This window comes from Protobothrops mucrosquamatus, unplaced genomic scaffold (genome assembly GCF_001527695.2).
Source record: "Protobothrops mucrosquamatus isolate PMUCROS unplaced genomic scaffold, P.Mucros_1.0 scaffold6404, whole genome shotgun sequence".
In the NCBI taxonomy this organism is placed as follows: Eukaryota; Metazoa; Chordata; class Lepidosauria; order Squamata; family Viperidae; genus Protobothrops; species Protobothrops mucrosquamatus.
In genome coordinates this window covers 30,844-44,755 of record NW_015392231.1, presented here as the reverse complement: position 1 = coordinate 44,755, position 13,912 = coordinate 30,844, and the positions used below count along the sequence as shown (strand labels likewise).

The 13,912-nt window shown below is 45.6% G+C and overlaps 1 pseudogene; it reads right to left on the bottom strand.

Annotated features, from left to right (window-relative positions):
- Nucleotides 1-6,613: 6,613 nt before the first annotated feature.
- LOC107300224 overlaps nucleotides 6,614-13,912 on the bottom strand; it is a 37,562-nt pseudogene continuing 30,263 nt past the window's right edge.

The following is a 13,912-nucleotide window of genomic DNA, read 5'->3' as shown; positions in this document are numbered from 1 at the left end:
TGTGTGTGTGTGTGTGTGCTTGCGTGTGTGGGGGGGAGAGACTTGTTGGAGGGAAATGAGAAAAATGTCAAGAAGGGTCCTAAGGCAGAGGCGTCTTTGCATGTCAATGTATCCATTTTATTACTAAGTAAGGGAGTAAAAAAAAGGCTCCGGGCTTCTTATGGCCAGTTTGGTGGCCTCTCTGTGGCTTTAATCCGTGGGTGGCCTCTTCTCTATGGAGGAACGTTCTTTATATAGTGTTGAGTCTGCCCTTTTTTATTATTATTCATCTTTAAAAGGCTCAGATCCCCAACATTTGCGGCTTGGCGGCCCGGCGGGGTGGGGGAAGAGGGAAGTGGGGGAACCAGGCTGCGCGAGCAATGGGCTGGCAGGTGCGCGTGTCTGCAGCTCCACTCGTGCAAGAGAGAAGAGAAGCCTTTGCGGAGAGGGGAGGGCGCGCTCTCGGGCCCCTTCAGGCTTCTCCGCGCCCCAAAGCGTTTGCAAAGGGGGCGGAAGGCCTGAAGCGGCACGAGATCGCCCCCCCCCCAAGCCTTTCGTCCGTTTGCCAAAGCTTTGGGCGAGGAGAAGACTTTGGCGGCGCGGTCTCACGCTCCTCGGGACTCAGCAAAAGCGGATCGGGCGTCCTGCGAAAGCAGCTTCGGTGAGTCAGCGAAGCTGAGCAGGGCGTGCTCGTCCCACTCAGTCTCCGCTCCGCTTTTGGACCGTGGGGTGGGGAGGAGGGGGACTTGGCGATCCGGCCTTGGAACAACAGCTCTCGGCTCAGCACTGCCCCACCCAGCTCGCCATCCCCGGGGCCAGCAGCTGCTCCTGCACCACCAGGTCCAGCATCTCCCCTTTGCTGCTCCTCTCCGGCCGCAGCCACTGGCGGCTCGGGCGGCTGCAAAGCTCCCGGGGCCCCTCGGTCTCCTGGCGGCAGCCGTCGAGACCGCGGAAGCGCCGGCGGTGGATTTCTGAGTTGAGGGCGGCCTCCATCCCTGGGCCTCCGTCGGGGCTCCTGCTCGAGGGCAGCCAAAAGAAGCCCGAGAGGGTCCCAAAGGCTCCCCAGCCCCTCCGCAACCCCTTCTCCGGTTTGCAGGAGGGCAGAAAGAGGTCTCGGTTCACTCGGACCTTCTGCGCCTGAGGAGAGCAACTACAAATCGTTCCCGCCGATTTCCTGCACCTCAAGTGACAGAACAAGGAGCCAGAACGATAGATATGTGCTTCCTAGAGGGGACCAGGTAATAAGAAGCAAAGGGAACCTTCCTTTTCCGGCCTGCCATAATGTCTACTCCGCTGCTCTTCTTCTTCGGAGGGGGGCGGTGTTCGCTGATAGGCGGGCGGTGGAAGCGGAGGCTGGGACGGCGATGCTTGCAAAGGGCAGGGAAGAACCGATGATCTCGGCGTCGCCCCTCTTCATCGGCCGCTTGCTCCTGCCCNAACGGGGGGAAGCCTGGCCCTCTGCCTAGCTCTATTTAGTTACCATTTTCGTTTCATAACGTGCTTCTTGTGTCAAAATCCACAAAGGTATTTTAGACACAGCCTTGATCTATATCTGTTCCATACCCTCAAAATGGAACATCTAAGATAATGATTTTTAAAGTCTGAATTAACTTTAACTTTCCCATACCATAAATAGCTTCCACACCATTGCCGAGGAGCACTATTGCTGTCCAAGGGTTGGCTGAAAAAAGCCAGTTTGGATTTTGGGGTGGACGATTTTCAGCTAGCCCCCAGGAACCAGCCAGCAGACGGTGGTCTGAGTCCTTCTTTGCAGGCTTGCTCACTGAGTTTCAGGGAACCCTGCAGAGAAATTGTAAATATTGATCACGTGATTGTAAGGCGAGAAGCGGAAAAATACTAGAGACACCTAAAGGATATCCAAACTGTGATTTGATATTCTAATGTAAAATGTGGCCAGAATATCAGATGCTCCATTTGACTGTGTTTTTCTGCGTGTGCAGCTTTCGGAAGGGTGATTGTTGGCTACTGAAATTGTCTTCGATAAAGAGTTGGGATCTGCATTCCTGGTTTGGGAATCCTGACTGGAGGATGAATTTGTCAGCTTTTTGAGCTAAATCCAGACAAGAAGCACTAGAATGAATACTCGCGCCATCTCTACTATGAGGCCACAATACAAGATCCTGAAACTCTGCAAGTATTTCTCCCCTTCTCTTCTTTTGCTCTGAAAAATTAGGGAGTTTCTTCTACAATTCTTCTAATGCCCCAACCCCCTCACAATCTCCTTGTGGGCACTAAGTTATCTTTTACATAACGGTTGTCCAGCCTAAGGCTCTTCCCATGTCTCCCAAAGTCATTCTCATTCTCCTGTTACCCCTCCCTATCCATGTTCTCCAGAAGCCTTTTCCATTGTTTGTTTGTAAAGAAGAAAAACAAAGGCATATAAGACTTTGTAATAAGGTTTGCTATATTGTTAATGAGAATGAATAGTTTAAATATCAGCTGAAAGGAGTCAATTAATTCCTGCATTAGAAGAAAGAAAGGGAGAGAAGAAAGAATGAATGAATTCTGGCCATTCCCTCAAAATCTGGAGCTTTTTACATCCCTGAGGAGGATGGGAGGTTGAAATAGGCTTGAATTTCTTTTCCCCCCATGAATTATCTCTGAGTGGAAACAAACATTTGCCTAAAGAAGAAATAAATCATCCTATAACAAATATCACTGATCTGCCCTTAGCAATTTTGATATTCGATTGCTTATAGCTTTTCTTCCCTGTGTGATCACTTGGATGGTAGATAATATTCCAGTTCAAACCAGAGATTTTTTTTCACTTTCCATGCATTAATAAACTTTCCGCCATGCCTAGATCCTTGGATAATGAATGACTGTTATGAATAAAGCTCAATGCATTGATTCATTTGTTTTCTCCTGTATTGTTTTATGAGAAGCCCATTATTCTTAGCGAAGCCTGTTCTTTATTCCATTCATTTCTATTTTTCCACTGTGTTGCTCCCTCTATGACAACTAAAGGTGCTGTAATCAATAAAGGGTTTTTTTTTCCACACTCAATACATTTGTGGGCTGGTTTCCCTGTGGATTCTTTGGTGGACAGCAATGCCTCTCTCCTCAAAAAGGCTCTTTCTACCCTCCATGGATTTATATGCTCTTTAGGAGAACTAAGTTGTGTTTTGTAAGTAAAGCTCTTTGCACACTCTGTGCATTAATGTGGTCTCTCCCCAGTGTGGATTCTTTCATGACAATTAAGATGAGCTTTATGAATAAAGCTCTTTCCACACTCTCTGCATATATATAGTTTCTTTCATGTGGACACTGCGCTTTTAGCAAAAAAGCTCTTTCCACACTCTAGGCATTTGTATGGTTTCTCCTCTAAGGATACTTCAGTGGCGAATAAGATTACTTGTTACTGAAGCTATTTCCATATTCCAGGCATGTATAATTATTCTGTGTGGATCCTTTCATGAGAAGTTTTCTTCTTTTTGAATAAAATTCCAGATTCTGAGCATTTATAACGTCTCTCCACAGAGTGGATCTTTTGGTGGAGTTTTAAGATTAGTCTTCCTACTGAAACACTTTCCATTCTATATGAAGTTTCCTTTCTGCTCAAACTGGAATCCCCCCGCCAGATTTTATAGAGATATGTAGTGCGATAAGCCTATTGGCTTGGAGGCTGGAGTTCCCTGTACATGGTCTTGCATGGGATGGAAGGCCCTCCTCTCCTGCCACTGTCACGTCAGAGAGGAGGGCAATGTAAAACTTTGAGTGCCAAAGACACATGGGAATGGTTCCGCTACTCCGGCAGGTGGGGATGTACATGCGTGCACACTCTTGCCTGCCACTTCTGTGCCCAGTTCAAAAGGGTTCATGAACTAGTAGTGGCCGCGGTCTGCGGGTTGGGGACCCATGATTTGGAGTATTTATCAAAGTCTCTGGCCTGCCCTTGAGAAAGTTCAGGCAGCGAGATCCACTCTGTCAAGTCAGATGTGGGATCAGCCATTTTTTTGCAGTGCTGAAAACTCTGAAATCTGATTCTTATTCCATCTGGCTCTGGCCACTGAAGTTGAAGTGAAAGGAGAGTGACGTGCAAGAACTGCTGACCGATAATAACGACTATGCTGGCAAGGAACCAATGCATGGGCAGGTCTGAGAAGTCAAAACCCTAGCTCTCATGCCTCACCAAGGAGTCCAAACGATAGATACGTGCTTCCTAGTGGGGACCGGGTGAGAAGAGACCTTCCTTTTCTGCAAAAGTAGAGCGGCTGCTGAAAGACGCCCGGCTGGAGCGGTGATACATTTAAAACACGGGGAAGGAGCAATATTCTCGGTGCTGCCTTTCTAAATTGGGTCCCTGACCCTCCTCTGCCATGCCAGATTTTACAGAGATATGTAGTTTGTGTTTCCTATACAGTTAGTTATTAGTGAAGTAAGAGCAAAGGAATTATTTCAGAGAAATAATGTCATGGTCATGGAAATAATGTCATGTACTACATGGTCGAAGCCAAAATCTGAATTCCCCTCCCCTAAACACATAGTATCAAACCACAATTCCCTCCTCCAATTGACAGTCATAAATCACATTCTCCAATTAGTTCGAAATGCAAGCCTTCCCTCCAATTCTTTAACCTGCCATTCCTTATCTTTTATTTCAAACAACCTTGAAGAATTCTCTAGTAGTGGTGTCACCTCTCCGACAGGCCCAGCTACAACAGCTGGAAGAGCATCGGTCTGGCCGCCACCACCTCAGTGCCCTTCCCATTGGCACCCAGCACGGCTGTCCAGGGGCTGCAGGGGCTGGCCTAGCACGGCCATCGGTGCCAGGAGGAAGGCATGTAGCATCCAGGGCGAGGTGCAGCAGAAGAAGAGGATCCTCTGCCCAACTCATCTTGACGGGCCCGGAGGGACTTTGTGGGTCTGAATCCTGATGCCTGCAGCTATTTTGCGGTGAGGAGTTTCACCGTGTCCCCTTTGCTGCCTGAGCCATTCTGGCCAAGCCTTCCCTGTTCTTTGTAGGTCTCCTTGGCTCCCCTTCCGGACCTCACATTTTTTCCTGTCCCCCTCTGAAAAATGACAAATCACCATTAGTCAATTGCAAAAGATAGCCTTTACTCAGAACAGATTACAACCTGTGATAAAACACCATCAAATATGGACATTCTCAGTTATCCATTCATGGTTTTCTCAAAGGTGGTTTTTCAAAAGGGCAACTGGACTATGTATTTTTCCTTACGGCAGGCATTTTGCTTCTCATCCAAGACATTTCCTCCATCAAATATCCACCACTTCTACCTATCCCGGGTCCTTGGGAAGGGCTTGATTGGCAGATAAAAGTGCCAAATTAATTAATCTCAATGAATGACTCTGAGTGGCTTACAATTAAAATAATGTACAATTAAAACAATAAGAGCATTTTGAAAATAATAAAAAAACAATCCAAAATAAACATACAGCAGCCAAGATACTTAGTCCGGTAACTATAAAGCCAGGAAAAGGGGGCGCTGACTGCCCCTTGCTCGGGAACGTCTCAACCATGAAGGGCTTTAAAGATGACAACTAGCACTTTGAAATGTGTTTCGAAAATACTGATTACAAGGGCAGCTCATTGAGTAGTGCTGTCACCTCTCCGACAGGCCCAGCTAGGCTAGGAAGGCAGCCTTCCTGGATCCCTAGGGCAAAGCCCCCCCCCACTACAGCTGGAGGAGCGTCGGTCTGGCCTTCACCACCTCAGTGCCCTTCCCGTTGGCACCCAGCACGGCCATCCAGGGGCTGCAGGGGCTGGCCTAGCACGGGAAGGAAACACGCCCTCCCCATGTGGATGCTTGGTCTGTCATCACACTCTCACCGCCGTCTTGCGTCTCCACCCTATGCACAGGCCCTGCTCCTGTGCACTCGCGGCCTACTGGTACTGGCAAAAAGTAAACCCTACCCCAAATTAAGTCCTTTTTTCAGAGCCCAAAAGAAAGTAAGACCGGGTCCTACTTTTGGGGAAACACGGTATTGGTCTCAAGAAGAAAGGCATCAGTAAGGTCACTGATCTAACATCAGCAATTTCCAAATTCTAGTGCTTGTCCTTTTTCTTCTGTGTAGCTACATGGATGGTAAATAAGGTTCCATACAAACCAGACTGTTGCATATTCCATGAATTACTAAGCTCTCTGCCATGTCTGGATCCTGGGATGACAGTTAAGTTGATTGCTGAGAATACAGCTCAATCCATGGATTTCATTTATTTTTCCTGAGTGGATCATTTTAGGAGAATTAAGTACACTCAGTGATGGTGGTTCCACTTCTTAAGTATTTCCAATTTTATCCTTTGTGGATGCCACCGTGATAACCAAAGGTGCTGCAATGATTAAAGCTATATTTGCACTTGGTGCTCAGCACTTTAGAAAAGAACCTTGCAGAGGCCGGGCACTTTAGAAAAAAAAAACCTGAAACAGTCCTGTAGTTCATGATGATTAAGTTTTTCTTTTTCAGCAAAGCACTTTCCACATTCCATGCATTTATATGATCTCTCTCCAGTATGCATCCTTTTATGAAGATTAAGATATCCATTTCTGGTAAAGGTCTTTCCACATTCCATGCATTCCTATGATTGCTCCCCAGTGCGAATCTTTTGCTGGCAGTTAAATTTATTGTTGCTAATAAAGTTCTTTCCACATTCCATACATTTATACAGTATGGATCCTTTGATGAAGAATAAGATGTCCTTTCTGAATAAAGGTCTTTCCACATTCCATACATTTATATGGTCTCTCTCCGATGTGCTTTTATGAACATTGAGATATCCTTTTTGGGTAAAGGTCTTTCCACATTCCAGGCAGAAGTACGATCGCTCCCCCGTGTGAATCTTTTGGTGGCGATTAAGATTGTTGCTAATGAAGCTCTTTCCACATTCCATGCATTTATATGGTCTCTCCCCAGTGTGGATGTTTTTGTGATCATTAAGTTTTCCTTTCTGGGTAAAGGTCTTTCCACATTCTATGCATTTATAGGATCACTCCCCAGTGTGGATCCTTTTGTGATGATTAAGTGTTCCTTTCTGGATAAAAGTCTTTCCACATTCCATGCATTTGTAGGGTCTCTCCCCAGTGTGGATCCTTTGGTGGCAAATAAGATTACCCTTGCTAATGAAACTTTTTCCACATTCTATGCATTTATAGGGTCGCTCCCCATTGTGGATCCTTTGGTGGTAAATAAGATGACTGTTGCTAATGAAACACTTTCCACATTCTGTGCATTTATATGGTGTCTCCCCAGTGTGGATCCTTTCGTGACGATTAAGTGTTCCTTTCCGGGTAAATGTCTTTCCACATTCCATGCATTTATATGGTCTCTCCCTGGTGTGGATCCTTTCGTGACGATTAAGTATTCCTTTCCGGGTAAATGTCTTTCCACATTCCATGCATTTATAGGGTCTCTCCCTGGTGTGGATCCTTTCGTGATCATTAAGTGTTCCTTTCTGTGTAAATGTCTTTCCACATTCCATGCATTTATAGGGTTTCTCCCCAGTGTGGATCCTTTTGTGACGATTAAGTACTGCTTTCTGGATAAAAGTCTTTCCACATTCCATGCATTTATGTGGTCTCTCCCCAGTGTGGATCCTTTGGTGGCAAATAAGATTCCTCTTGCTAATGAAACTCTTTGCACATTGGGTACATTTATATAGCCTGTCCGCAGTGTGGATCCTTTCATGAAGTTTAAGACGTTCTTTCCAGGTAAAGATCTTTCCACTTTCCATGCATTTATATGGTCTCTCCCCAGTGTGGATCTTTTGGTGGCGATTAAGATTACCTTTCCTACTGAAACTCTTTCCACACTGCATGCAGAGGCTTCTCTTTCTGCTCAGACTGGAATCCACCAAAGATTTTACAGAGGTATGTGGTTTGCGTTTCCAATACAGTCTCTCCCCAGTGTGGATCCTTTTGTGATGATTAAGTATTGCTTTCTGGATAAAGGTCTTTCCACATTCCATGCATTTATAGGGTCGCTCCCCAGTGTGGATCTTTTGGTGGCAAATAAGATTACTCTTGCTAATGAAACTCTTTCCACATTCCATGCATTTATAGGGTCGCTCCCCAGTGTGGATCCTTTGGTGGTAAATAAGATGACTGTTGCTAATGAAACTCTTTCCACATTCTGTGCATTTATATGGTCTCTCCCCAGTGTGGATCCTTTCATGACGATTAAGTGTTCCTTTCCAGGTAAATGTCTTTCCACATTCCATGCATTTATATGGTCTCTCCCTGGTGTGGACCCTTTCGTGACGATTAAGTGTTCCTTTCCGGGTAAATGTCTTTCCACATTCCATGCATTTATATGGTCTCTCCTCAGTGTGGATTTTTTTGTGATCATTAAGTTTTCCTTTCTGGGTAAATGTTTTTCCACATTCCATGCATTTATATGGTCTCTCTCTGGTGTGGATCCTTTCGTGACGATTAAGTGTTCCTTTCCGGGTAAATGTCTTTCCACATTCCATGCATTTATAGTGTCGCTCCCGAGTGTGGATGCTTTCGTGATCATTAAGATGTCCTTTCTGGGTAAATGTCTTTCCACATTCCATGCATTTATAGGGTCTCTCCCCAGTGTGGATCATTTGGTGATGATTAAGTGTTGCTTTCTGGGTAAAAGTCTTTCCACATTCCATGCATTTATAGGGTCGCTCCCCAGTGTGGATCCTTTGGTGGCAAATAAGATTACTCTTGCTAATGAAACTCTTTGGACATTGGGTACATTTATACAGCCTGTCCGCAGTGTGGATCCTTTCATGAAGTTTAAGACATTCTTTCCAGGTAAAGATCTTTCCACTTTTCATGCATTTATATGGTCTCTCCCCAGTGTGGATCTTTTGGTGGCGATTAAGATTAGTTTTCGTACTGAAACTCTTTCCACACTGCATGCAGAGGCTATTCTTTCTGCTCAGACTGGAATCCACGAAAGATTTTTCAGAGGTATGTGGTTTGCGTTTCCAATACAGTTTCTTTGGTGAAGCAGGAGCGAAGGAGTTGTTCTCCATAGTATCTACACGCATGCAGTTTTTCTCTGGTCTGGTTTCTGCCATAGTTATGTAATTCAAATTCATGTTTTCTTTTTTCCTATATTTTCCTTTTCTAATTTCTTTCTGATCTTGCTGGGATAGAAAGTCACAAACACTAAGAGAAGTGGATGACTTCTCCCCTCTATCTTCTGGCTGTTTTCTCTTTAACCTTTTGGTGTCTCTCTGATGCCCAAGGGTTGGTACTTTTAATTCATTTTTCTCTATTTGAAGTAGATTTAACCTTGCCCGCTTGCTGTTCTCATTCACAGAAACATCATCTACATGGAAAAAAAGAAAATTAATATTCTGATTAGAATTTAGAAGACTGAAGGAGAAGTGTCCCCCCCCAAAAAAAAAAACCATGCACATCTGCATTCCAGGTTTGGGGGAATCCATTTATCCAGCAAGGATGTGATATCTGCAAATTGTTATCCAGGAGTCTCTTGATTGTATAGAAAGAATGTTTTCAGCTAAAAAACTGGTTAAAGCTTTGGTGTTGATCAGTCAATCTATTCAATCACTTCCATGGAGTATCTAGGACATTTCTTAATTCTATGGTGAATACTTCTGCCAGGGCCCTTTAGAGAGATGAACATCCTGGTCTTACCCAGAGCAGCCATATTCCTAGAAACCTCCTGCATGATTTCTCTGCACAAGGCCTTCTGGTCAGAATCTAGCAGTTTCCATTCCTCATCCGTGAAGTCCACAGTCACCCCCATAAAGGAATCAGAGATCTAGAAAGAGAAAAAAGCAGACAATCCCAGGAAACAGTTGAAAGTTCTCTCTCTTAGTGCACACAACAGAAAACACACAGTTGCAAGAGACCAAATGGACATCCTGTCCACATCCTGTCCACATAGTCCGTGGGGCTAGGAAGCTGCAGCTGCACAAATCACGGCTTCCAGGTTGTAGAATGCAACACAGCCAACCATGGGAAGCTTCCCAATGGCCTGGGGTAACTCAGTAAGTAGGTTTACGGGAGAAAATCCGCTAGACGTACCTGTACCACTGACCAAATTCCTGAGAAAACAGGATAGAGCCACTAGGAACTTTTTTCCTAACCTATTTCAAAATATTGGTAATGTCCCAGAAATCCCAAGTCACTTGAACAACAGTTTTATTGTTACAGCCACTTAGTATTGACTTATATGTGCTATATTTTTCTTGGTATACTTACAGACACAAGGAAGACGGGTGGCATAAATATTTAATAAAATAAACACTTCTCAGGTGTGTTTAATCTGTTATTGTTTCAATTTATAGATTTCATTTCTAACTGTTTTAAGTACTCTTCTTAATAGTATTAAGAAATATTAAACTCTTTCTACAATTAAATTACATTTCTAACACAAAGTTCCATGCCTGTGAATTGTCTCCTGTTTGCATCTCCAGAACAATCTTGAAAGCCAAATGTGGGTGGACACTGTGTTCAAGTGCACATAGACTCAGCTTTTGGTATTAAACACAGCTCCTGAATGGATGGAGCTGCAACACTACTACTCTCAGAAGAAACCTGCACTTACCTGGCAAGGTGGCCAGAATTGGATCTTCTTGGAAAACAGCTCCTGAATAGAGCTGGATCGATCTCTGCCCCGGAGCTCTGCTGAAATCTCCTCTGTGAACGGCTCCTGCATTTGAAGAACAGCCTGATTTATAATCCATTTTCAGAGGACAATATCTGTGATAGTTTGCATTCCTTACATTTTGCTTTCCTACTTGTATTTCCCCAACCCAATTCAGAGACACCTCAGGGACTCTGCATGTGACTTAAAACAGCAGGCTGTGTTTTTATGTACATAAACTATAAGGGTGTGTTAATTAGTTTGTTTCTCTTACTATTTTGGCATTATAGGGCTTCTTAAATGTGGCTCTGTATCAGAAGCCATTCACATAAACCAGTTGCTTCCCCTTATCTAGATTCAGGTAACAGCAGATCACAAAGTAAACACTGATTATTATGAGAAATGTGGATGACATCACAAAGGATACAGAGGTGTAAAGGGATAAATTAATTTAAGAAACAGAAGCACTTTCTTCAAGAAGAAATCAATTCTTCAAAAGTGAGGAATTCCAGAAAGGGCTGCAGAGTCATATTTTTAATCTCTTTTATTAGAGACATGGCTAGATCTCCGATCCTTCCCCCCCCAATGGATCTCCCAGGATGAAGCCTCCCCGCTCTCCTCACCTGCCCCTTTCCCGGCTCTTCCCGCTGGGCTTGGCTGAGGAGGAAGCCTTCGGCCAGGGCCACCGCCTGCGAACAGCTCTCGGCTCCGCACTCCCTCAGCCAGCTCGCCATCTCCGCGGGCAGCAGGGCCAGCAGCTGCTCCAGCACCACCAGATCCAGCATCTCCCCTTTGCTGCTCCTCTCCGGCCGCAGCCACTGGCGGCACAGGCGGTGCAGGCGGCTGCAAAGCTCCCGGGGCTCCTCGGCCTCCTGGCGGCAGCCGTCCAGACCGCGGAAGCGCCGCCGGTGGATTTCTGGCCTGAGGGCGGCCTCCATCCCTGGAGATCCCTGGGCCTCCGTCGGGGCTCCTGCTCGAGGGCAGCCACAAGAAGCCCGAGAGAGTCTCAAATGCCCCCCCGGCCCCTCCGAAACCCCTTCTCCGGTTTGCAGGAGGGCAGAAATGGGTCTCCGCTCACTCGGGCTTTACCCGCCTGAGGAGAGCAACGGCAAATCCTTCCCGCCAATTTCCTAAACGCTCCTGATCTCAAGTGACAGAACAAGGAGCCAGAACGATAGATATGTGCTTCCTAGAGGGGACCTAGTAGGAAGAGGATGAAAGGGGACCTTCCTTTTCCGGCCTCCCGGAATGTCACCGTCCCTGCTGCTCTTCTTCGGAGGGGGGCGGGGTTCGCTGAAAGGCGGGCGGTGGAAGCGGAGGCTGGGACGGCGATGCTTGCAAAGGGCAGGGAAGAACCGATGATCTCGGCGTCGCCCCTCTTCATCGGCCGCTTGCTCCTGCCCAGGTCCTGCGCCCTGCATGGAAGTCGGGGAGGCTCCGCTGAAAGGTGGGGCTCTCCTTGGTCTCTGGGTCCAGCGCAGGACGGACGGATCGGGGGCTGAACGTCGGAAGGCGCCTGGTGGCCCCTTTTCCAGCTGACGCCTTTCCTTGCACAACGGGAGCTTCGTGAGTGCAGCCGCCTCCGTCAGATGCAGAGACTGACGCGGGATGGAAATCGGGGAGGGCGACGGGAGGGGAAGGCAGGTGGGATCCGGGGCTGCGAAAGAGGGGAAGCCTCGCCCTGGAGGTCGGCAGGATGGCTGGAGCAGAGAGCTCCCTTCCCTCCATGCTCCCTTCCTGGAGACGGGACTTGCTCTCTAGGCGTAAAGCGTTTCTCCCGGTGATTCGTTTGCTGGGTTGCTAGAGCAGAAGGGAGCGTAGAGGACCAAAGGTTTCAGTTTAACGGATCTGGCGCCGATCCCCTCGTTCTTCATGTCTCTGTTTAAATACTAATCCTCTGGATATCGTGAAAGAAGAGATTATCTTGGAGAAAATCTTACCTATGTGATTAATCAATACTCATTTGAGTATTTGTGTGACTAAAGAATTTCACACTGATTTTTAGTCCTTGTTCGATTTTTTTTAAGAATTAAGGTATATTGTTGATTTATCTGAAAAGTCTCATCGTTAAACGTATACAAAATGTGTCCTTAATATGAAAAGAGGAAATCCACAACTTAAATATTGTATTTTTATAGATGGTTAATAATAAATGGTAGCCTTGGTCTTAAATACTGTATTTTTATAGAGCCATTTATTATTTACCATCCAAAGCTCTTTGAAAATCAGACTGTTGTTTTCAGTTTAGGTCCTCTGCTAAAAGACAAGGAATGAACTCAGAATAAAGAGTAGCAAAGTTGGTTCTTAAACATCTCCACCCCCAAATTTAAGCATTTGTTATAGGAGGCTTTTCCCTTTCTGCTCAATTATTACTGGTAGTTTGTAAATGGGGAAGAAGAACCGCTTACTTCCACTCCTAATTCAACTCTGGCGGTTCCAGTGGGCTTTGGTTGAGGAGTTGCTGGGAAGAGGGAATAGATAGATAGGTAGATAGATAGATCAGGGCTTTTCAACCTTTTCACCCATTGTACCACTTTTAGGATAAGGCAACATCCGAGTACCACCAGTCGCCCAGCCTGGTGTCAAAAACGTGACCCCCCCAAAAGGAAAACAACTTACAACAATTCGCTTAGTGACTGTCCGTAGTTACAATGGCACTGAAAAAAGTGATTTATGACTATTTTTCACACTTATGACTGTTGCATCACCAGAGGCATGTGATTTACATTCGGATGCTTGGCAACTGATTCATACTTATGATGTTCAGTGTCCCAGGGTCTATCTCTACTGCGAGGCCACAATACAAAATCCTGCAACTCTGAAAGTATTTCTCCCCTCCTCTCCTTTTACTCTTTGAACAATTAGGGAGTTTCTTTTGCAATTCTTCCAATGCCCCGTCACCCTCACAATCTCCTTGTGGGGACTAGGTTATCTTTTAGCTAATAGCTGTTCAGCCGAAGGCTTTCCCCACGTCTCCCAAAGTCATTCTCATTCTCCCATTACCCCATCCCTATCCATGTTCTCCAGAAGTCTTTTCCACTGTTGGTTTTAAAGAAGAGAAACAAAGGCATGTAAGACTTTCTAATAAGGTTTGCTATATTTTCAATGAGAATGAATAGTTTAAATATCAGCTGAAAGGAATTATTAATTCCTGCATTAAGATGAAAGAAAGGGAGAGATGAATGAATGAATTCTGGCCACTCCCTCAAAAGCTGGAGCTTCTTACATCCCTGAGAAGGCTGGGAGGTTGAAATAGGCTTGAATTTCCCATGAATTATCTCTGAGTGGAAACAAACATTTGCCTAAAAAAGAAATAAATCATCCTATAACTAAGGTCACTGATCTGCCCTCAGCAATTTTG